Genomic DNA, 21,782 nt, shown 5'->3' with positions numbered 1-21,782 from the left:
CTAAACCACATCAGCTAAAACCATTAACTGCAAATATTCCCACAACTGCTATTTAAAACTATCATTCCAAGTGTCTGAATGGCCTCTTTCTGCCACAACACATAAAAAGAAATTGCTATTGAAATGTTTCCATCCTACCTTCTGCTCAAATGCTGGAAGGACTTTGTCTGGGTGTCCAGGGCATTGATCAATGGCCATACCATCTGATAAATATCCTGAATTCATTATTTTCAGCTGTCTTGATCAGTTCTGGAGGTCAAATGCTCAGAAGAAAAGAAAGGGAAAGCCCCAATTCCTACAGCTCTTCAGGTTATTTTGTAGGATTTGGTAGGAACTATAGCAGAAATTTAAATATTCTGCACTCTCTCTGTATGGTAAATACTCAAAAAGAAGTGTTACGAAACCTATCCTTAGACTCCCTCAACAGTCCACAGACAGAAACACAGACTTCCGGAGGGTGACTCATTCCACTGTAAGATACTAGTTTAGGACAGAAGGAACAAATTACCCTGTAGGGATTCCCATTACTCTCACTGACAACATAGGGAGTCTCAGTGTTTCACTTCTAGACACCTACGGTTAGATTAAATGAATCCTAAACTTATCCTCTAGTCTTTCTTTGTAGTTAATGGTGGGGGACAAGGAAAGGAATACACATCAATTGACTTAATCTTAAGTGAGTCCTCAGACAGGACAAATTGTTTTCTGCATGTGCTTACCACTCCTCATTGATTGTAGTAGCACAGGTCTCTGGTTTAGACTAGATACTCCCTGTTTTGTTGGCTGAACTCAAATGAGATGAATAATATCTGATGAGGAATACAAAATCACACAAGCCAATTACAGTCCTTGCAATTGAACCGACAAAAGTAACTCTTAAATGGCTTTAGGTACTGGACCATGACTTACGTATTGAGAGGTCACAATATTGTCTCATAACATTTTTACTGCAATGCTATACAATCTAAGATCAAGGGTAGTCTTGCAACTGAGGGAGAAGTTGTAAAGTGGCTACAGAGAGCTGTGAAAGCAGAAAGCCAGATAAATCCTTTGGCTAAAAAACTGAGACTGACAACTGCCTTAAAAGCCCCTCAGCCCTTCATGAAACTCACAGTGTTTGACTCCCCTGCCAGGCAGTGCAGTACCATGAGAAGTGCTGATAATTTCACTGCTCTGCAGTGGTAAATGGGAACACGCTGAGTGGTTTCTCCCTACAGCCATGCAGATCTCAATGGTCTAGAGTTGAAAATACTTTATCTTCAGGGATTAATGGCTCCCTCACTTTTTAGTGCTGGTGAACCCAGTTATTTCAGCTCTGTCCCTGCTACTTTACTTATTGTTCTCCAAAGTATTATTCATTCATATATTTCTATAGGCCTATAATGCAGTCTCAGAAATCATTTCAGGAGGATAGAGATTTGATTAGAGTGATGCATTTGAAATGTCAGAGGTCTCTCCACCCCATCTAGAAGAAATGGATAGAGCTGACAGATGCGCTCTGTGATAATGGGAACAGCATTATTCTTACGATATTTTTATAAACTACCTCTGTTTATTCTTTTTCTCCTTCTCTCCCTTTACTTTTCTCTCTCCTGGAATAAACACTGAAACTATACAGGGAAATAAATAAGCAAAAAGACTTGACCTGAGCCTCCTTAGGTTTTTGTTTGTTTGTTTTCCATTTTATTTATTTATTTATTTATTTATTTAACACAATCTTTTCCCCATCCATTCCTTTGTTAAGAACACACAAATGACTGTCAGGTATTTTCTGGAATGTCTGTTGATCTCTAGAGCTGAAATTCTAAATTCCTCATGAAATAATGATACATTTTTCCTACTGTTCCTCTAAGTAGCCCAAATCTGTCTGGAAAGTCAAGTGTCAGAGCAGAACAGCTGTTAAAGCTCTTCCAGAAAAAGATGCAGCCTGGAAATTTTTGGAATACTATATGGGATGACTGGAATCTCAGAAATGAAAGTCAGTTGTTTTGAAAGCTATATTGCCCAAAGCAAAGAAAGATTTCTACAGCAAGAAAAGCTCTAAAGAGCTTCAGTTTTTGGTGTCGGTGGTTTGCTTTGGTTGTTGGTGGTGGTAGGTTTTTGTTTGTTTTTCATTTGATTTTTTCAAAGGAATGCAGAGAGATGGCTCTAAGAATTCCAGTATAGATATCTGATCTGTAGGACTAAAGCTGCGCCTTTACTTAGACTCCTAATTCCCTTTGATTTTTAAATACCTACATATCACTAGGGACCTGAACTTAATAGTCTAGCACTAATTCTCTTAATAGTTTATTAGGCTCATTTGTCTTTCATGCACCTGCCAGCAGCTGTAGGCTTCCTGCAATTACTTGGCAAGGTCACATCTGGGCTTCAGCAGCACGTTGTTCTCTACAGGTCTGCAGTAAGGACAGTTGGAGGATCCCAGTGATTGGGGTGGAAATGGAGACTCTTACTACTTCTCTATGTTGACAGATATCATACATTGATATACGTAAATTTGATAAATTTTCAAAACAGTAGATATGGAGCCAGCTGGTTTGTCTCATCACCCTTTCATCCTCCCAACACCAGGGAGTCTTGCAGAACATTTTTATGTCATCTTGAGGCCTTCAGATGGCTCAAAGGAAGCAGGCTTCAGAAAGGTTCAAACATAATTTCTTTTGAGCAAATGTTGATTCATTTCCACCTTTTTGTTGCTGATATAACTGTTAACCAGTAGCCTTTTTCTAAAGCTCGTTATTCCCTGTAATGCTTTAACCTGTTTTTCTAATACATTTGTCTGATACTGCAGGAAATCAAACTTATTTATGATCTGTTTTAGTAAATTTGTATTTCACCTCTTCACTTCAAATGTTAATTGTGATACAAAAACATTGTAGGAGGTGGGCTAAAAACTGACCCATGCGTTAACTATTTTGCAGCTATATTAATCAATTCCACAGGTGTGTTATATAAGAAGTATTAGGAGAAAAAAACTTTTTTTAAGGCAGTGGACTTTCATCCCAGACTGATATATTGAGGGAGCCTGAGCCATTACCCAGGGGCTTAAAAAAAAAAAAAGAGGGACATTTTAGACCACCAGGTAAGCAATAATCTATTCCTCATTTTGGAAGGAAGTTTATCATCTGTTTTTTGTGGCCCAGCCTGGTTAAAGCATAATGTGCTGCAGCTGGAAGCTGTAATTAGTTTGATAATCAAACAGATATGATCATCCTTTTTATCTGGCTCAGGACAAGCTCTTTGTAAACATGTGTAAAACTATCTTGTTAACCTTCTTCAGGCTCTTGCCTAATCTTCTCTTCTTGGGTTTTAAACAACAAGAATATGAAATATTTAGTACTTAGATTTTCATAAGCAGCCTGTTTTAATATATCAGAGTGAATCTTGATCTACAGCTAATATTTATTGCCAGAGATGTGTTGTGGGTGTCCTTCCCCTGCAATGAGGACAATATTTATCCCACTCAATCAACACCTTCTGCATCTCTTCTCCCTCCTTCTCTCCTTCTATTAGGTTGGGTATAAGCCCCTGCTGTGCAAGGGATCTATAAAGCTTAAGAAAAGGAACTTTGATTTGTTCTTATGCTCTGTGGTTGAGCACCTGTCATAACTCTGGTCCCTACAGGACTGAGACTTCCCTCTATTTTACTCTTATTACACTGCCTACCTTATTATACTTTAGTTGTTAATTTATTTTTTCCTCCTGCCAGCTGAGGTCTTTAATTGGTTTACCCAGACATGGTGTCTGGGTGTGATAACTAAGGTATGTTCCCTTCTTCCCTTTCTTGTATCTCTTTAAAGCATTTCCTGTTGGAAAAGATGCTTCTCACTTGCTGCGGTTGTTATAGATCTGTGATCTGGATTATTCTAAGCTTTAATGATTAAAATACTGAGCTTTCATTAATACAGAAAATGACAAAATTTCAAAGGAAGCACTTTAGAAAGCACATTACTTCTCTGGAGAGCAGGGTGATGATGGCTGCTTCCCTTTCAGGTACAGAAAAATAAAGACTCAGAAATATCTGTTGTGTCAATGTTATTTTTCAAGTTCTTGACCTGTTCTTTGTCCTTGATTTGACTAGCTTTCCAAGCTAGTAAGAATACTGTACTAATACCTGACACAGACGCCATCTGCATTATGAACAGTCTTTTTCCTATCAAGATTTGCTTAATTTAGTATAAAATTTAAATAAATATAAGTATTCTGGAAGCTCAAGCAATTGCAGTGTTGTTGTAGCCAAAATCATGTGATGTTATAGGCAAACAAAGTGTTAATAGAAGGTATTCCATTGTTAGATGAGCTGATATAATTGGCAAAACAAACATGCTTTTGATTGCACTCTGGTGTTTCTTCAAGGCTCCTACAAATTCAGGTATTGATTATGATAAAATGCTGTTTCTTAATATTTGCCCTGTCTTTCTTCCTTTGCTATTTATATTGGTTCCTCTCTGGAGGCAGATGCTATCCATTGTCACTCTGCCTTACTTACTGCTTAGCATAGTGGTGTCTGAGGCTCAGGGGCAGCAAGGAGATGCACGTAAAAAGAAAAAGCTTATATTTTGTGTTCCAGTATGCACTCAAAACTTATGCTGTCCCTTGGTCTTCATCCATTTATCTTGGTGTTTTAATTTGTAGGGTTTTCTGGAGGTTTGTTCTGGGGAGTTTTATCTGTTACCTCTAAACTGAAGGAGACCTTTAAACCAGGAGCCAACCTGCCAGGATGGTGCAGACAAACCTGCAAGGCTCATCAGAGAGAACACTTGATTTTCTCTATTCCAGCAGAACATACAACACTTCCTTAGATAACTGCAGCCCTGGGGCTTTCCCTCTGTCCCCTTGCTTGAGTGTGTGCTTTCACACTACTAGAGCACATAAAATGGAGCAACAATGTGTAATAAATATCTAGTAGCCACTTCTGAGGTATTTGCTGGCCAATTTAACAGGCAAGGAATTTAATTAACAGGCAGGGAATGTTCTGGTGAGTTCCAAATTTAAAAAAGCAGATCTGTGGTGGTTTTTTTTTGTTGTTGTTGTTTTGTTTTTTATTAGTCTCCTATGGGACAGCACTGTAATTGTTTCTCTACCATGTGATCTTTAGGGAGGTTTACTTACATAATGTTTACTAATATCAAACAAAATACAGTGCAGGGAGGTGATACAGTGACAAACGAAGGATATTTTCCTCGGAAATCTTCTACCCCTTCTTTTGTCCAGGGACTCCTTCCCCATCTTCCGATCTGAAGCTGAATTTGGAAAATCTCTTCCAGATCTTCGCCTTCAGAACAGAGGACATTCAGAGTTTAATGATATCTTTTTAGCTGTTTACCAATGGTGTTTGAGTCTGGCTTTTCCTCCAGAGTGGAAGTAAAAAGACAGCTAAAACCTAAGCTTAATATGAAGTCTAAGACAGTTTACAAGTAACCATTGAGAGCAAAGGGAGACTTTAAAGTGTGTACGTATGTAGGTTGGAAAAGAAACAGACAATAGGTAGGCATTCTCAGTCTCTGAAACTCCCTCTGTGTAGAGGTCAATGCATTTGAAATTAAATTTTTGGGGGCTCAGATGTTTTTAGTGGCCCAAGTCCTCCTCTGCTAAACATAAGGGCAGGAGAAGGAGCAAAAGACCATTTTGCCTATGTATAATCAAATAACCCTTTTCTACCTATCCAGCCTCCAAGAAGCAGTTTTGCTCATCCATAAGATGTCCATTAGTTAGAAACTTTCTTTTGAAAAGATGGATTTAAGATTTTCAAATTGCCTAAAGAATGCAGTGTTTTGCAGAGAATGAGTGCAAATAGAGCAACAGCTCAGCCACTGACACAAATAGTAAATGTCAAAGACAAGTTCACTGTCTCAAAAGAGCTGCTAAGTGGATTTTACTCTATAAGAACAAAACATGTTCTTCTTACCCCATCTTCCTCCTCTCCATGCATTCACAGCTTTAGAAACTGAATATACTAATTCCTAGTTCAGTTTCCAACTCTCTGCTGGTAACCTGTGTCTGATATCTCTCTCTTATTTACTCTTCTCCGATAAAAAATGGATGGCTTTTCCCTGCTTTCACACACTGTTTTGACTGTAGTTCTTACCTGAGGATGCTTCAGGCACTGCCAGACAAGGCCAGCAGTCTCAGCTTCTGATGAAATTAAGACTCATTTTCTTCTATCACTTAATGTTCATGTGAAAATTTTGGCCGTGATCCTGAGGGCTAGATCTAGAAGATGCTCCATACTTTGGTGCGCAATCTGGGGAAATGATGAGATAGATCAAACCTAGGACACCTGGGTGCACTAAACTCAGCCTTCTTAGCAGGGTTTAGCTCCTCCACTGTGTAGGCATACTGATCGTGCTCTTCAGGCAGGATAGAGCTAAAAATATGGGCAGGTGATGAGACACAATATACTCATATTGGGAGGTCCTATTTTCAGGACAGATTTAATCTGTGTTCATATAAACATTAAGGTAATATTTGCAACGCATAGAGACTGATCAGTTTTGCCCTAAAGAAAAACGTAATTCAAACCAGTTCCAGAAAACTTGGCCTTATGAAATGAGGATTATATTTTAACTAGGTGGATGAAGGATGAGGAGGCATTTTTGAATTCCTGTCAATAAATAAGGAGATCACCACCCTGTGAGTGAGCTCTGCAAAGATTTCTATGGTCTTCTTTTCCTGACTTTGAGCTGCAGACCCAGTTTGGTTGTGCTTTATACACTGGTTAGGGACTGCAGTAGTCTCTGCAGCCAAATGTGAGCCATGTAGGAAGCTAACCATAAAATCTAGCTTAGACATAAGGCAATGACTTTCTGGAAGAAGGGAACTACAGTGGTTTAGATTTTGTCAATTAAATTTTTTAATTTTTTTTTTCAAGTTGGATGACTTGTGTTTGTTTGTTTTTTAGCTTAATAGTAGCAAACAGACTCTAAAAAGGAAGCAAAACTCATTGCACCTGAATTTTTCCTTCTTATTCTTCTCCCTCTTACAGATGGAGTGAGATGGCATCTGAAAATGTTTTATTTAACTAGCTACAGTAGAAACACAAATGAAACCAAGCAACTGTCAGTTTTCCAGCAAAGAAAAAAAGATGTCACAGAAACAGCATCAAACTGATAAATGCATTAGTTTGATTACCGTATTTCCACTGTAATAATGGAAAACGATGATAGAATAACAGCAATGAAAATAATTTAGATCTGATTCAAAGATAGATATAGTTGGGGATATTAGAAGATAATTCTAATAAACATGTCTTAAAAAAATAAAAAGAGAGAGAGATGGATATTTTTATTGTGTCTGTTTTCCATGATTTTTTCATTAAAAATCTAAGTGCCCCCAAAATCCAATATTTCTTTTAGTATACGCTTCCATGGATGTTCTGATCAGCTGCTTAATCCTGAGCAATTCTGTGATACATCTTGTGCTGCAGCCCCAGCTGTAGCTGTGCTCTCACAGCTGAAGGTTCAGTAAGCTCTGGGAGTGTCACTCTCTTGGTCAGGGTGTTGATGGCCAATATCCCAGGCTGTCATGATATCTGAGAGCTGACTACAGCTGTTTGCAGTTTATAGCAAGATCCAGTACTGTGGGATACTGACTAAATAAGTGTTCAGAATACTAGGTTTCTGTGCCTTGAAAAGACCAACAACATGGATGTGAAAAGGAGATCGATTTGAGTTCACTATCAGTTTAGTGCTCACCTCTTTCAGTGTGCTTTGTGAAAAATGTCTCCTTAAAGCTTGCAGACCTCTGCTCACAATTGCTAGCTGAGGATGTGCTTTTGAAGATCTCTGCCCATCTACATTTGGAAGTTAGAAAATAAAATCTCCTGGACTTGAAGAATACTAGTGTTTGGATTTCTTCAGGCACTTTGGGACCAGCAAACTTAATGTACCGTCTCTTACAGCTATAAAGCTGGATAGATTTATTCAGCTTCCTAAATGGCCCTATAGGTAGGAGGATGATCCTAATGATGTATGACAAGACTTTCATTACAAAATAATTTCATTTGCTTCATGTGTGTTAAAGCACCTTATAACAGCACTGGAAATTCAAAAATGGGTTTTAAGCAGGTTTTAAATTAAAATAGATGGGGGATGGGTTATTTCAAGTGTGGAGGTTTTTTATAGCCTAATCCAAAATGCCCTGAATTTTTCTTCAATTGCTGATGTCCTTTATGACAGGAGTGGAGAAAACATTTGCATTAAATACAACTTGTAGTTGTACTTACATGTAGTATATAGGAAGCAAGTTTAGATAAAGATAGCTTGGAAAAGCATTATACTTAGCTGCGGTACAAATTTTTCAGCATTTTTCAGAATAACCCATAAAAAAGGTGAGTAGCTACTACACCTATTTAACTGAAAGGCAAAGGAGAGTTGCAGGGGATCTGAAAGCTCAAGTTGGAGATTGGGAACAGCAGCCAGGTCTTACAGATGTGAAACACCAGCTCTGCTGCCTGTTACGTGCTCTGTTAGTGCACATTACTACACCCTGGGATGTATGCGTGTGCCATAGCACAGTAATGACAGTTAGGATCCCATATCTAGTCCAAAGAGCTAACGCCAAACAATCATGTAAACAATAAAGGATTCTTTGATCCAACCTTCCTGAAAGACTGGAAATAAATTAAAGAAAACTGGCTACTTCATGAGATGATGCTTTCTTATGCTGGGTTGGTTGTATGTAGAAGAGAAAAATTTCAGAAGGAAGTTACTGGCCCATGAATGATCAAGTCAAAACTAACAGTAATGACAGATTTCTCTCTAAACTTTGGACCAAGGTAGTTCTGGAGCATACACGCCATAATAGAGGAAAATGGATCTTTAAAAATGGAGTTCGGTCCATGATGTTGCCTGTAACTGCAGAAACTAGGCTAAGTATGCCAAGAGGTCTTTTCTCTAAGGAATCTTATTAGTTAGCTTTTGGTGTCTGAGCTATATGTACTGTACAAGATCAGCATGGCAAGAAGAGGCAAGCCTCAATTAGTCATTCTGGGGTTCCTGATTATGGCCTGTAAAATGTCATGAAAGACAATGGTGAAAAGACAGAAAACTCTTCAGAGTCATGCATATTTAGATCTTGACTCTGCTACAACTTCTTGACTTTGTGCTTTTGCAATTCCAAACTACCCCTTAACCAATATGAACTTCAGTCTCCTTAGAAATGAGGAGGAATTATGCTGCAGAGTGCTTGAAGAGCAATCCAGGACAGACCTAGGAAGATGATGTCAGTTATAATGAAGCTGGCAAGTTGCTGCATCATCAGTCCCACGATTGCTGGAGTGTTATTTTTGCTTAATTAAAAATAGCAGTCAACAAGCAGTACTTATCTGTCTTTCAGTGAGCTTACACCAAGCTGTTCCAGCCATCCTGAACAGGTTTAATCGAAATGGCAGCATTGCTCCCTCTGCTGTCCCTCTTTCAGGGACATCTCTTACATCAATAAGTTCCCACTTATGATGTCACTTCCTGAAAGATGCAGCAAAGGATGATGAAGACAGGGAGCTGAAGATGAAAGGTGTTTTGTGTGGAACTTCTCTTCGGTGCCTTGTCAGGCCTGGGTCTTCATCAACATGAGGAGAAGCTGTTTAAAAGCCTCAGCTTGGAATGACCCACTTTGGCAAAGGGCTAGGGATTTACAACACTGAACATGCAAAGAGTCAGGGGCTCACCAAAGTCCTTCCACTCCCTTAAACAGGCTGCACTTCTTTTTTCTTCTCATAAACTCATGTTGGCTTATCTGGACAGGAAATAATAATCTCAAATAATAATCACTAATAATGTAATTATGAAGGATATTTTGTTACTATAGTCAGGCTTTCCAGGTATCTTATCAAAATGCTCATTGCTCTAACAATCTGGGAATGAGTCTATTCACATGGCAGTCTAACATGCAATCATCTTTATAATTTATTAAATAAATTGTTTTAGCTTAATCTCTATTTCTTAATTAACAAAAAACTACATTACCCTGTATGATTAAGAAGAAACTGAAATTGACTTACCCATAATTCATTTATGTATGTCATGGAGCTCCCTAGGAGGCCTAGTAAAGGAAGAGGTTACCTGTTTTCATTCTGTTTGCATTACACAATTTGGTCTAATTTAGAAATTCTCAAATGCTACCTTAGTGATACATCTGCTTGCAAGAATTTTCATGTGTAGCTAGCATATTCTTGCGTAAAAATGGCAACAACATTATGTAGGCATTGGCCATAGTCTCAAGTACACTAAAAAAATCGAGAGCTGCTCTGATTCACCTGTAACACCTCATAGAAGTTCTGACTATCAGCAAAAAGCTGATGTTGTAGAAAGTTTTCTGATCTCAGACTAAAAGCTCAAAGGAAGTGGCATCCAGTATAAATCCAAAGACAATATTTGTAAATTACAGATGACTTATTCTGAATCAAAATAAAATAACACAAAATTAGACCAGGATCGGTCCTGATCTGTACAGGTAGTTAGTGTTGGAGCTGAGACTTAGTTCAAAACCCTTGAAAGAAAATTATAAAATAGTAAGCTGAGCCTCAGCTTCAGGCTAGGACAAATATTCATAGGTGATCTTCAGTTCTGCCTGAGATCATCTCTTTCTTGTGTAGTTTGACTGGCAAGATAACCTTCTTTTCTCAGTGAATAAAAGCAATATTTTTCTCATCAAACTAAAAAAGGAGTATGCTTTGAATCAAAAGTCTTTTTTTTTTTTTAGATATTCTCTATTCTAAAAATAAAAACATTTATATTTGAAAGTTCAAATCCAAAAGAAATATTTTACTTATAATAAAATTGAATAAATCTACTTTTTAATATTCTGCTTTTTATAATTTACTAAATATTTGCTTAAAATTAAAGCTTTTTCTCTACTGAGTCAGTGAACCAGTCACACCTGTCACTCTACTATTTACAATGTTATATTTATTTTTTTTTTTCAGATTTTCAGTTATTTTTCACTTTGCTTTTTATTTTCCTGTGGAGTGAGTTTGACAGTCATGACAGGATTTGATAACATGTTTTGCTGAAGCTGATTTCTTTTTTAAAAAGTAATAATATATTCAGATATAAAGAAAAAAAAAGTAAATGCAAAAATAAGAATTTAAAAGTTTCATGTATCTGACCCACCTGTGGCTGAAAGGAAGAGAGTTTCATCCAGATATCAGCCAAAGACTCCCAGTGTCACTGAAGTAAATCAAAGGGAGCCTTGAAAAGCCAGCAGGCAAAGCTGGACATCTTTTCAAGCCATATGAATGTCTGGCTCAAAAAGGACTCATGGAAATGAATAGTTCATATTCTGAAGGTAACATACATTTAAAGAAAATGAAATCTAGGTTAAAACACTTTTTGAATCATGTTGAAGTGTTCATTGTAAACTCAAAAGGTCTTTCTTGATTTACTTGGCTCAATTTCTGAACTTTTTCTCCTTTCGCTAATGGCAACTCATCGATCATTGGAGCTGTAATCAGATTTTACAGAAGGCCATGGGCATCATTTTCAATCACTTAAACTTTGCCAGACTGCCTCCATTTCTTATGAATCAGGGGATTATTGCCAAAGGATTTTTTTCCTTTAAATAAATTATCAAATGTTGATCACATCTTTCTTCTTACACCTGCCCATTTGTTATCAATTAACCATTTCTCTGCTTTACAGACTCACAAGAAGTTGTCACATTCACCTCTAGCTTCATCTCCTACAAAATTCTCTATGTCAAAGCTTCAAAAATGAATGTCTAAATGCCTTTGAATTCAATAACAGACATTTGCCTAAAAAATGAATGCGGTAGCAGACTTTGGCATGAGTGAAAAATCTGAGTTCAGAACTAGAGACGGTGAACCTGTATCATCATTCCAACAATCTTGTTATCAGTAGTTGTAGCAGTAGTTTGTTATTAGCTGATTTAAATTCAATTTAAATGCTTTGCTTACACCTTTGAGTCAGAATAAACATATCTCTGAAAAATTACCATTACAGTCTTTGTTCCCAAGTCAGTATAATTTCATGCTACTATTACTTTCAGATTTGCTGCAAAATCACAGTTAACCCATCAGTGGCTGCTTGCATGTGATGCTTGTGTAATGCTTATAACATTGAGGTTTTCATACCTCCTTTGACAAATCAGAAAAAAAAAAAAAAACAAACAGTTAAAGTAGTGCTGTCAGATGAGACTGTCTCTCTCTATCAAATGGCTGATACTGGAATTGTCCATACAAATGATCATGACCTGGGAGAAGTAGTCATTTTATTCATTCAGTAAGATCAGGTAATAGTGAAGCTGAAAAGAGGAGCAAAACAGATGTACAAGGAAGCACTTTCAAAAATACAATGGCAGCTGACTGTCTTTCCTCTTAGCATATGTAAGTGACCCCAACATGGTCCAAAACCTTGCTGAGATTTAGTCATTGGTCAGTTTTGCCCAGTTTTAGTGGTTACATTTTTCTCAGTCTTATCTCTGATTCGGTAGAGTGATGGCACAGAATTAGGTGAATGATATTGCTCAGAAACAGCAAGATAACATCTCTGTTGATTGAAGACAAAACTGGTGGGAAAGGTATTTTGTTATATTCTCTATCCATAGCAATTTTTGTCTTTTTAAAGCCCTCCTTCCTCTTCCAGCCATGGGTCAATGCCTGGGTAACGTACCTACCAAAGAAGGCAAGCAGGGGTAGGCTTATCTTCAAGTCTTATCTTCAATATATTGTGTTCAATAATTTCCATTCAGATTCTGAGATAAAAGGCTGTATTTAAGCACTCTGAATAGAGGTCACTCATTAAATCACATCTGAATTCCCCCCAGTTCTACAGGAACAGTAAATTTCTGCCCTGAAAAATTAAACTTGGTCTTGATTATATCTGGTTACTCCAGGAAAATTGCAGTTAGTTAATTTTTTTTTTGTGTGTGGTTTTTGTTGTTGTTTGTTTGTTTGTTTTTAATTCATTAATCAACGAGCACAACCAAAAATCAATTATTTTGTCTTTCCAATGGGTAGTCTCTCTAGTCAAATCCACATATGCTATCCTTTTAAGCCACATTATGAATAAAATATTAAAATAATTACACAAAATAATTATTGTCAACAGATGTGTCTTTAAAGAATTTGAATCAGAAGGCCTTTGCACTAGTGAAATGAGAAAGTAAGGCAGTCAGCCAAGACACCAAGACATGGCTTTTTTTTCTTTTGTTGGTACGTGTAGAATTATGATTGCACGGGTAGAATATCAGCTATGGGTGTCAAGGTGATCAGTCACACAATCAAATGCAGGATCGTTCTTTCCTATAAATGTATTAAAAGAAAATCAGTTGCATAGATTTGGCTTTCAACAGAGCAGCAGGCTGAGTTCTATCCATAACAAATCAGCTCACACTTTGGGGGAAACTACAAATCACTCCCACAACATTATTCATTGGATTGTCCTTTGCATCCCTCCAAGGAAGACCTAGTTTGAATTCTTATGTATTCACTCTTCTGTTAGACTAGAAGCAGCAGTGAAGGAGGTTGGGGGGAGAAGGGAAGAAAGAAGGATCCAAATCTCCTTGGAAGGACAGCTTGAATTTTATTTTATTTTATTTTTTAAGGGAAGAAGGTGGCAGGTTTTTTGTTGTTATTGTTGTTTTATTTTTGTTGTTTTGTTTTTTGTCATGGTAGACAAGAATTGTAATAGAATTGATGGTGGATTATCCTATTTTAGGTTTATTGAATTTATTATGATTTAGCTGGAAATCTCTGCTTTCTATCACTGTAAATTTATCACTTGTATTGTTAAGACTTATCTTGTATTACTGGTGGTGTATAAAACTCCTCAGTGAATTGGGGACCAGTTACAATAAACACTAGACAGCACTATGTAGAAAACTGTAGTAAGTATTCAGTAGGCAATGGGGATGTTCAATGCTCATTCAGTGCCTTAGGAGAGAGAATCCAAGCCATTTAAAAATTCTTCCCAAAGCAATGGCTGCCTAGAAATATGTATGCCTCCACCTTGGCTCTGGTGCATCATTCTCTGAAAGCACAGCATGCAGGACCAGGTGGTGACACTGCAAGCAGGGGACTCCTTGGGCAGTAGAATGGGCTGCTGAGCAATTGGTCTCTGGGAAGGATGAGGTTCCTTTGCTGTGGCACAACTCCATAAATTCTTGCTTACTGCTGAGGCCCGGGGCGTGCAGATCTGTGGCTGTGCTGAATGTGCCTTCTCTCTGTCTTGCTCATCTCACTTTCAGAAGAGCTGCAAAAACAGGCAGCACAGCTCTCCGTGTCTCAAATTCCAAACCTCCACCTCAGCCCTCCTTCCTCCTTCTTCCTCTCTGCTTCACTGGGTAGGAGTGGGCTGGCATTTCCTTTATGTCTGAGGAGTAGCATTCATTTTTACTTCCACTGTTGAGAAAAACTTGTGCTGGCTCTGCAAACCCTGCACTGTCTATTGCAGGGACAGTTGTAACTGCTACAGATTTGGGCTCCAGGTAGACCCTGAAGTGAATGCAGCAAGATTTGATTTTCAGGTACTCAGAGGATGGACTTGCCTTCCAATTGTCTGCCTTTGTTACGAGGGTGATGATGTCTGGCAGAAAAGCAGAGTGGGCAGCTGTCAGCACTTCTCTCTCATTGTTGCAGTGCCAGTGGCTAAAAGTTCCAAGTCTAAATTCAAATGTACATCAGCGACTTTCCGAAAGACTTTAGGTCAAGTTATTGCATGTAATTTAGTGCTTTCTTAAACCATATATCTAATGTGCTCTTCAGGTCCTAACCTCAGGTCCATGGTTCTCAGGAGGCAACCTGTTTCCAGTAAATCTGCTGGCTGAGAAGCCTCAACTCAGTCCACAACTCAAAACAGAGATCTCAGCAGTAACCACCAAGAGGATGATTTGAAATAGTCACTGTCCCATAAAGAATGTATGAAATAGAAGGTGGGAAATAAAAATCTTCTTCATTTTTCTCTTTAGCATGCGACCATAATTTTCCAAGTAGTTCAAATAACTTGTAAAGAAAAGATCTTGCACTTCAGGTTAATGACATGATGCAGATAGTAAACAAAAGGAGTAAACCAATAAGCAACTTGTGGAAGAGGATCTGACGCATCAAATATGTGCCATCTGCACATAGGATGCAGCTTCAACATTATTTTCTCATTAACTCTCCTTGCAACCTCAATGAGTATGAGGCTAGAGCAAAAACATTGTTGACTGACACAAGGAGACTATGGGTTCAATTATTCAGCAATGCTGTCTATGAAATTCTGGAACTGGAACTTTATGGAAGTAACTGATAAACCTAATACTGTTAACATAAATACATGACAAATCCACACGCAGAAAATGATCTCCATCAAGCATCAAAATCATGAAAATATCAATTTTCTTCCAGATGGTTGCTGATTCATCAGGAAAAATTGTACCATCAGAAAATCAGGCTACCACTCCACATTGATAAAGTATTGCAAAAAAACGAAGACAATTAAATGTCAAACTGACTCAAAAGGTCAGTTTGTTGGAACAGCAGATTTAAATGACATATCCAGATTTGGGAATATCAGAATGTTTAATATATATATATATATATATATATTTACTTTTTTGGAAAACTGTTTTGTCATTTCCAAACTTATCTTTTTACATTTGAATTTACCAGCTTTGTACAGATAGTTTAAATTTGATACCCACACATATGCATACCCACAAATAAGAAAAAGTTTATTTCTACTTGTTCAAAACATTAAAGGAGATAAAATAGTGATAGCCCAGAATGTTTCAAGGAACAATAATTTCAGTTTCTACTTTAACATAGAATTGGAGCTCGTAATCTACAACAAAAGAAGACCTCATATGACCTACTGTAATTCACTGGCATTAAAACCAGAGGTGTTAAATTCATCTTGTGGTAAAGCCTTTCCCCAAAATCTTTAGATCTAAAAGCCAAATGGAGTATACCAAAAGTTAAATTTAATTTGATACAGTCCTGCCTTTGAAGACACAAACAGGTGAAACTCAGTCTGCTTGAGTCTATCCACATTTCCTACTAAACAAGTAGGAAATGCCTCGTGATACAAAAATGTCCATGTAGCAGTGTAATAGAAATACTTGACTGGATAATTTACTTAAAGCCGGACTTGCTTCTCAACTGAATCTTTTTCTGTTGATTTCCATGAAACATCTGGGAATCTAAATTTTTCTCCCAGGGCATTGAAACAAAATCGATCTCCTACTGTTTTGACTGAACTAATCTAATGTTGTGATTAGTTAAAAGTCTTTTAGAGGAAAGAGATGAAAGAGAAATAGATTGAGAGCATTCTGGCATCTATAGGAGTTAATACAAACTTCAAATACAAAGCTTCCCCTTACTGTGATTCCTAATTGAATTCTGTATAAAGCAGGTTGTAACCTTTCCTCCAGCATCTGATGGAAATATATTGTTTCATTGTCCTGCCTTCAAGACCAAGACACCCACCTTCTGCTCCATGATTCAACAGTGAGTAACAAGGGGAATGAGTTATGGAGCTGGCTTGACTAATGAATTTTTTTGTTGTTGTCAAAGTGCTCCTTTGGATGCTCAGTGGGAGTGGGAGAGGGGTGTGAGAGGAGGAAGGAAAAAGAAAACTGCAAGTGAAACAATATTTGCTTGATGAGAAATCAAAATTGTTTTATATTCCATATGGAAGGCATGTTTAAGCTAGGTTGTGTGGACTAATATATTACTGCTTTAGAAATGAGAAATCATAAAGGTCCTGGACAGTTCAGTGCAGGGAAAAAGTAAACAGATAACAATACTAGTTTCTAATATGAATGAAAAAGAAAAAAAAAAAACAAATAAACAAAAAAAGCTTTATAGGCAAAAAAACTCTGGTTGCGTAACCTATACAACTTTTTAGGCACATACATGGCCAATAATACTTGTCAGGAGAAGGTTTTCTCTTCTCCAGTTCAGAAAGGTGTTATGAGTAGTGAAGAGACATCTTTGCAATAGTAAAAGTGAAGGACAGGATAGTCTGTTCAGTCCACTACCAGTCATGACTCATACATTTAAATCCTATTTTATTAGCATAAATTAGAGGAGAGACTGTGCTCCCAGGATGCTGCTCCTAACAGTCTCAAATGTTTCTCAGAATGGTTTCAGCTTCTGGAGGCCAATGTTTTATTAAGGTACAGATAAAAGTGAAGTGACCTTGACTGAAACTTTCCTGCTTTGCCCAGCTTACAGGTAACCCCACACATACGGACTCACAGCTTCAGATGCATTAATGCAGACAGACCAACCGATGCCAACCCCCACAGCATCGGCTCCAAAAGTCTGTCACTGGGCCATCCTAGGGATTACCACAGGGATCCTGCAAAGTCTAGTACAGTAGGAAGACTTCCAGGCCACATACAGAATAATTAGAAGGTCTGCAGGATCCTGTCTTTAGTGATTGCAATACATTTTGTTGGAGATTAACATTCAGTGTCCAAAACATAGTCAGTTGCAGTTCTCTTTGGGTAGGTGCTGGTGTGTATTAAAAAAAATAAAAAATAATAAAAAAAAAAATGCCTCTTTTTTGCTATCCCTTTGTGGTAAAATAGCTTTGAGAAATAGTGAAGACAAAGAGGATTGTTAATTTAATGCTCCTGGGTACACGTACGTAAGAAAGATAGGTATCTTCAACACCGTAATAATGCAACAATCCCTGAAGATCTAAATCTACATTTTGAATTTCCAAAGTTGAGTTGGATTTGCCTGTTTTCCCACTTTTTAACTTGGAAAACAGAGAACTGGAGATGTATGGTCAACTTTCTCCTATCTCAGATGTTCAAATGAGTGAGGATGCTCAAATGCAGTACATGTCTCATTACTGGTCAACATCTTTCTTCTAAGTTTTGTGTGAGTGCTGCCCAAGCAGTAACAGTCATCCCCCCAACCCCCACCCCCCCCTTTTTTTTTTAAAGGGAGGAAGAGAGCAATGTGAATCAAGGCAATTCAGAGTGGGTTTCCCCATCCACATAACAGAAAAGTGTCAGGCAGGTCTGTGACAGCAAATCACAGCAGCAGATTGAGATTTTTCACATTTGTTCTAACTCTTATACATCAAATATGTTTAATAATAATAATAAAAACATTAGAGATCTTGCCATTCAAGTTCATATCCTGCTAAGTACATTCATTTTCCTACGAAAAGTGATGAAGACGCTTATTGGTGTGCTGAAATGAAGAACTGATTTTTAGTCCAATACACACACTTACAAATCAAAGTAAAAATCAGCTCAGATAACATTTAATTGGGGGAGGTTTTTACTGAAACAAACAGAAAAACATTTTTTTTTCTGTATTGTACAAAATGTTCTGTTCAATCTGAAATGTATTTTTCTTATTCTATGTATGCATGGAAAGCAAAAAAAAAAAAAAATCTGGGGCCTGTTAATAATCCATTTGAGTTATTTTACCTGGTAACTCTGTGGGTAATACAACTACACTGTAAAATGTATTCTTAGGTTTAATCCCTCCCCACGCCCAACTTGGAATACTATGAACAGGAGAACAGGAGGGTATCAAATGTGATACTTTTTATTTATAGTAGACAATCTAGTTCTGAGTCCAATTTGAAAACTCATGACAAGGCAAAGGCTTCTTCCAAAATAAAACTGGAAGAACCCATCTGTAAAAAGAAAATCATGCAGGTGGGTTGAAAACCTTGTCCTTAAATTGCTATGGTTTCAAAATCTGTTATGTCTTTGCAAGCTGACACTTCAAATTCCTATTAATAATCAGAGTATATATTATATAGTTGTTAAGGGCTAGACCTATCCTGCATGAGACCTTTTGAGGGACCAGACAAGGCCTCAAACAACTCATTTTCTGGATTAGAATCCACACCTCTTTCTATATACCTTGTGACCATGTGATGCAGTCCTAAACAATCCTTTTCTTTTACAGTGAAAGGTATCTATTTTCAAGGGTGTTCCCAAATTAAGCACAGAGAGTTTCTTCAAGCTGAACCCCATAGCCAGGTACTCAGCATATTACAACTAAATCAACATATTGTCTGTTATGTTTATGGATTGACCATTCTCTTGAGGGTAAATCTTTTTTCAACATCAGATTCTTGTCTGTTCTGTCCTGTTGAATCAGACCATACAAGTCTTCAAACTTACTAATATGAGTGTCTTTCCTATGAAATCCCCACTAATCCTCACTGAACAGAGAGAGGTTGTCTTTTTACCAACTTTCCCAAAAAGCACTGCTCAAGCCAGTAATTTGGTAGTTGGGGATTTTCTTTCTCCTTGGAGGAGGGTTTATTTTTGCCATCGTGACAAATTAACTCCTGAGACAGATATTGACTCAGAAATTCCTGCAGATGTGCTCCAATTTAAACTAGATCTTTGGCTAATATAAATTCACATACTTCCTGCTAAGCTTGAGGAGCAGCAAGGGCAACAGATCTGGAGTAGAACTAGTTCTCACCCTTCTTAGTGAGTGAAGAATTGTTCTCTACAGTGACTTCTGTAAAGTTTTAACTACAGCCATTCTTCAATGTTTGTTTTGTGCTTAGACCAGTTTGATTTTTTCCTTCAACACCCTTATTGATCAGACACAGCATTGCTTTTAATTAAGTCTTGTACCTGCTAGAGATAAGTTGTAAGTGTAGCATTATTTGTTATTTCTCCTGATGAGGTGCAAACGTATGGGATTTGGAAACAACCATAAGGACAGAAAAGTGCAGAGATATGCTTGACTGCTGAAGGAGCAGAAAGAGAGAAGGTCAAGAAAGAATTTCCTTTCCAAAGTTCACTACAATATACATTTTCCTTTTGTGACTGCCTTTTTCTCTAACTGATGCTTACCTTCCTTGCATGTATCACTGTTTTAACTTGTTTCTTAAGGCCCTAGGATTTTAACAGTAGCTTGCTCTGTTTCTATGATGCTCTGGGTTTGTTTGGTTTCTTTGGGGATATATTCTTTTTCAGTTTTGATATTTCAACAAAATTCTTGATTTGCGATAGTATGTATCTGCCTGTGTGAAGTACATCTGCTTCATTGCTGGACACAACTGGAGTGTTTGGGTTTTGTAGGCTTATCTGAAATGAAATCACATCCATGTGTGATCTTGCTAACTCAGTTTGGTTTCTTCTGTGCTTATTTTCCCATATAATATACACAGGAGTCATGTACTGTCATTACCCTTTGTATACTTTCTCTACAAAGTGTAAGAGACAATTAAAAGTTCCTGCTCAGTGGAATTATTATTTTCATTGTGTGTTGCTTCCCCATACAAAACCCAAAGGATCCAAATGAAGGTGAGCAAAAGAGAGATGACTTTCTCTCTGCTCTTCCTTGACTGACCTACAACCCTAGCACAGATGCTCAACATTCAAGTACCCTTTGTTGTCTGCTAGCTTCAACAGCTGGCAAGGGATAATGATGATTTGCTTTCTCTATCATGCTATTATATAGAAGTTTCTGCAGGGTGGGAGGGAAGAGTTTTTCTCAAATCATTAAGTCCTGTGGAGCCTTTAAGATTTTTCATCTCTGCTGAAAAACAGAAACAGTTTTGAACAGAAGGGAATTTTTCATATCATTTGCCCCATTTCCAGTGAGTACACTAGAGGTTTTCTCAGTAGGACCATTTGTAAACATCAAGCATAATCATATTTCAAAGAAGACATGGTTTGGCAGCGCAGACCAACTACCTTAATGTTTTCAGTAGGATACCCAAATCACTTTGTTTTGTGTGACAACATTACAATTCCTTTGTTCTCTGGCAACATTTATCTACCAGAGGGTATGTGGGAGAGCTTCAGAAGTTTCTTATCTCGATTTATATTTAGGGTCTTGAAATTCTTCTTCATTAAAAACTGCATTGATCTTCTGGATGTAATTACATCTGTCTTCCTGTAATTATTAATTTCTTAATAGCTTTATGAAGGGCTTCTTATTCCATCTTAAGTGCCATTTGGATGCCCTTTTTCCTCTTACACAGATTGAATCAGTAATAATAAAGCTTACAGAAGTTCAGCAAGTGCTCTAGAGATATTGCATGTGGTGATCGCTTCACTCACCTGTGAAATGCAGCCCTCCCTGGAGTGGAAGGCACTGAATATTTTAACAGGATCTTGTGAGTATAGCATGACTCTATGAAAGAACCAAATTAAAAAGTATAAATAAGCAACTCACATTTGTACAAAACTTCTGGGTCAAACTTTTTAGATTTTTTTTTCCCCATCTGTGGAAATGTAGAGTAGAGGCTCCTTCTCAGGAGTAGGATCCTTTCCTCACAATCTAATATCTCGATGACGTGTCTCATCTTGGGCATCCAAAAATTGAGACATTTATCTATATTTGTCTTTGAACTACAGTGACCAGGTGAAATTGTTGATTTTATATAGCCATTAAAATTCATTCTTCTCTGACGGGAAAGACCACCATACAGAGTCACTTGGCATTGAAAAGTGTCCATTGCTTCTCTTATTAAACTGTCAATACCCTGATGCAAGTGGTTTTTGTTAACCCATAAGTGACCATCTATTACCATGTCATGTAAAAGTTCTTTAGGGAGCCCAGAGGATTATCATAAATGTTTAGCATCATTTCATAGAGAAACACTTATGTATTGATGTACGGGGTGCCTTATCTTCTTTTTGCTCCCTTCTCTCTCTTCTGTTTTTCATCTTCTCATATTGATAACTACTGATTTGCCCTTCTTACTGTTGCTTCTCAAGAGATGAAAGAGGTCAGAAAAATCTGTGAAATTTCCTTTCTCTATGTGGGCGTAATGTGCCTCTAGTCTCTGAGGAAAGACAACGTTTTCTCTTCTCAGAGGTGACTTCCCTCAGTC

General features: G+C 37.5%; 2 long non-coding RNA genes across 3 annotated transcripts; one reads left to right on the top strand and one right to left on the bottom strand.

The window, feature by feature from the left end:
* Positions 1-1,414: 1,414 nt before the first annotated feature.
* On the top strand, positions 1,415-20,164 carry LOC106031863 (uncharacterized). The gene is made up of 5 exons (XR_001204492.3): positions 1,415-3,082; positions 14,723-14,889; positions 16,353-16,447; positions 18,884-18,957; positions 19,622-20,164. It is a non-coding gene; the product is annotated as an uncharacterized lncRNA (long non-coding RNA).
* Positions 5,139-10,621, bottom strand: LOC106031862 (uncharacterized). 2 transcript variants are annotated; one of them, XR_010832845.1, is made up of 4 exons: positions 9,346-10,621; positions 7,695-7,792; positions 6,089-6,244; positions 5,139-5,275 (listed from the first exon to the last, which is right to left on the bottom strand). It is a non-coding gene; the product is annotated as an uncharacterized lncRNA (long non-coding RNA). The 2 variants fall into 2 exon arrangements; XR_001204491.3 differs by lacking the exon at positions 7,695-7,792 and having other exon boundaries at positions 9,346-10,609.
* Positions 20,165-21,782: the final 1,618 nt, after the last annotated feature.

The sequence above is a fragment of the Anser cygnoides genome, chromosome 7 (genome assembly GCF_040182565.1).
Source record: "Anser cygnoides isolate HZ-2024a breed goose chromosome 7, Taihu_goose_T2T_genome, whole genome shotgun sequence".
Taxonomy (NCBI): domain Eukaryota; kingdom Metazoa; phylum Chordata; class Aves; order Anseriformes; family Anatidae; genus Anser; species Anser cygnoides.
Note: the sequence above shows the minus strand (reverse complement) of the source record. Positions and strands in the feature narration are given on the sequence as shown.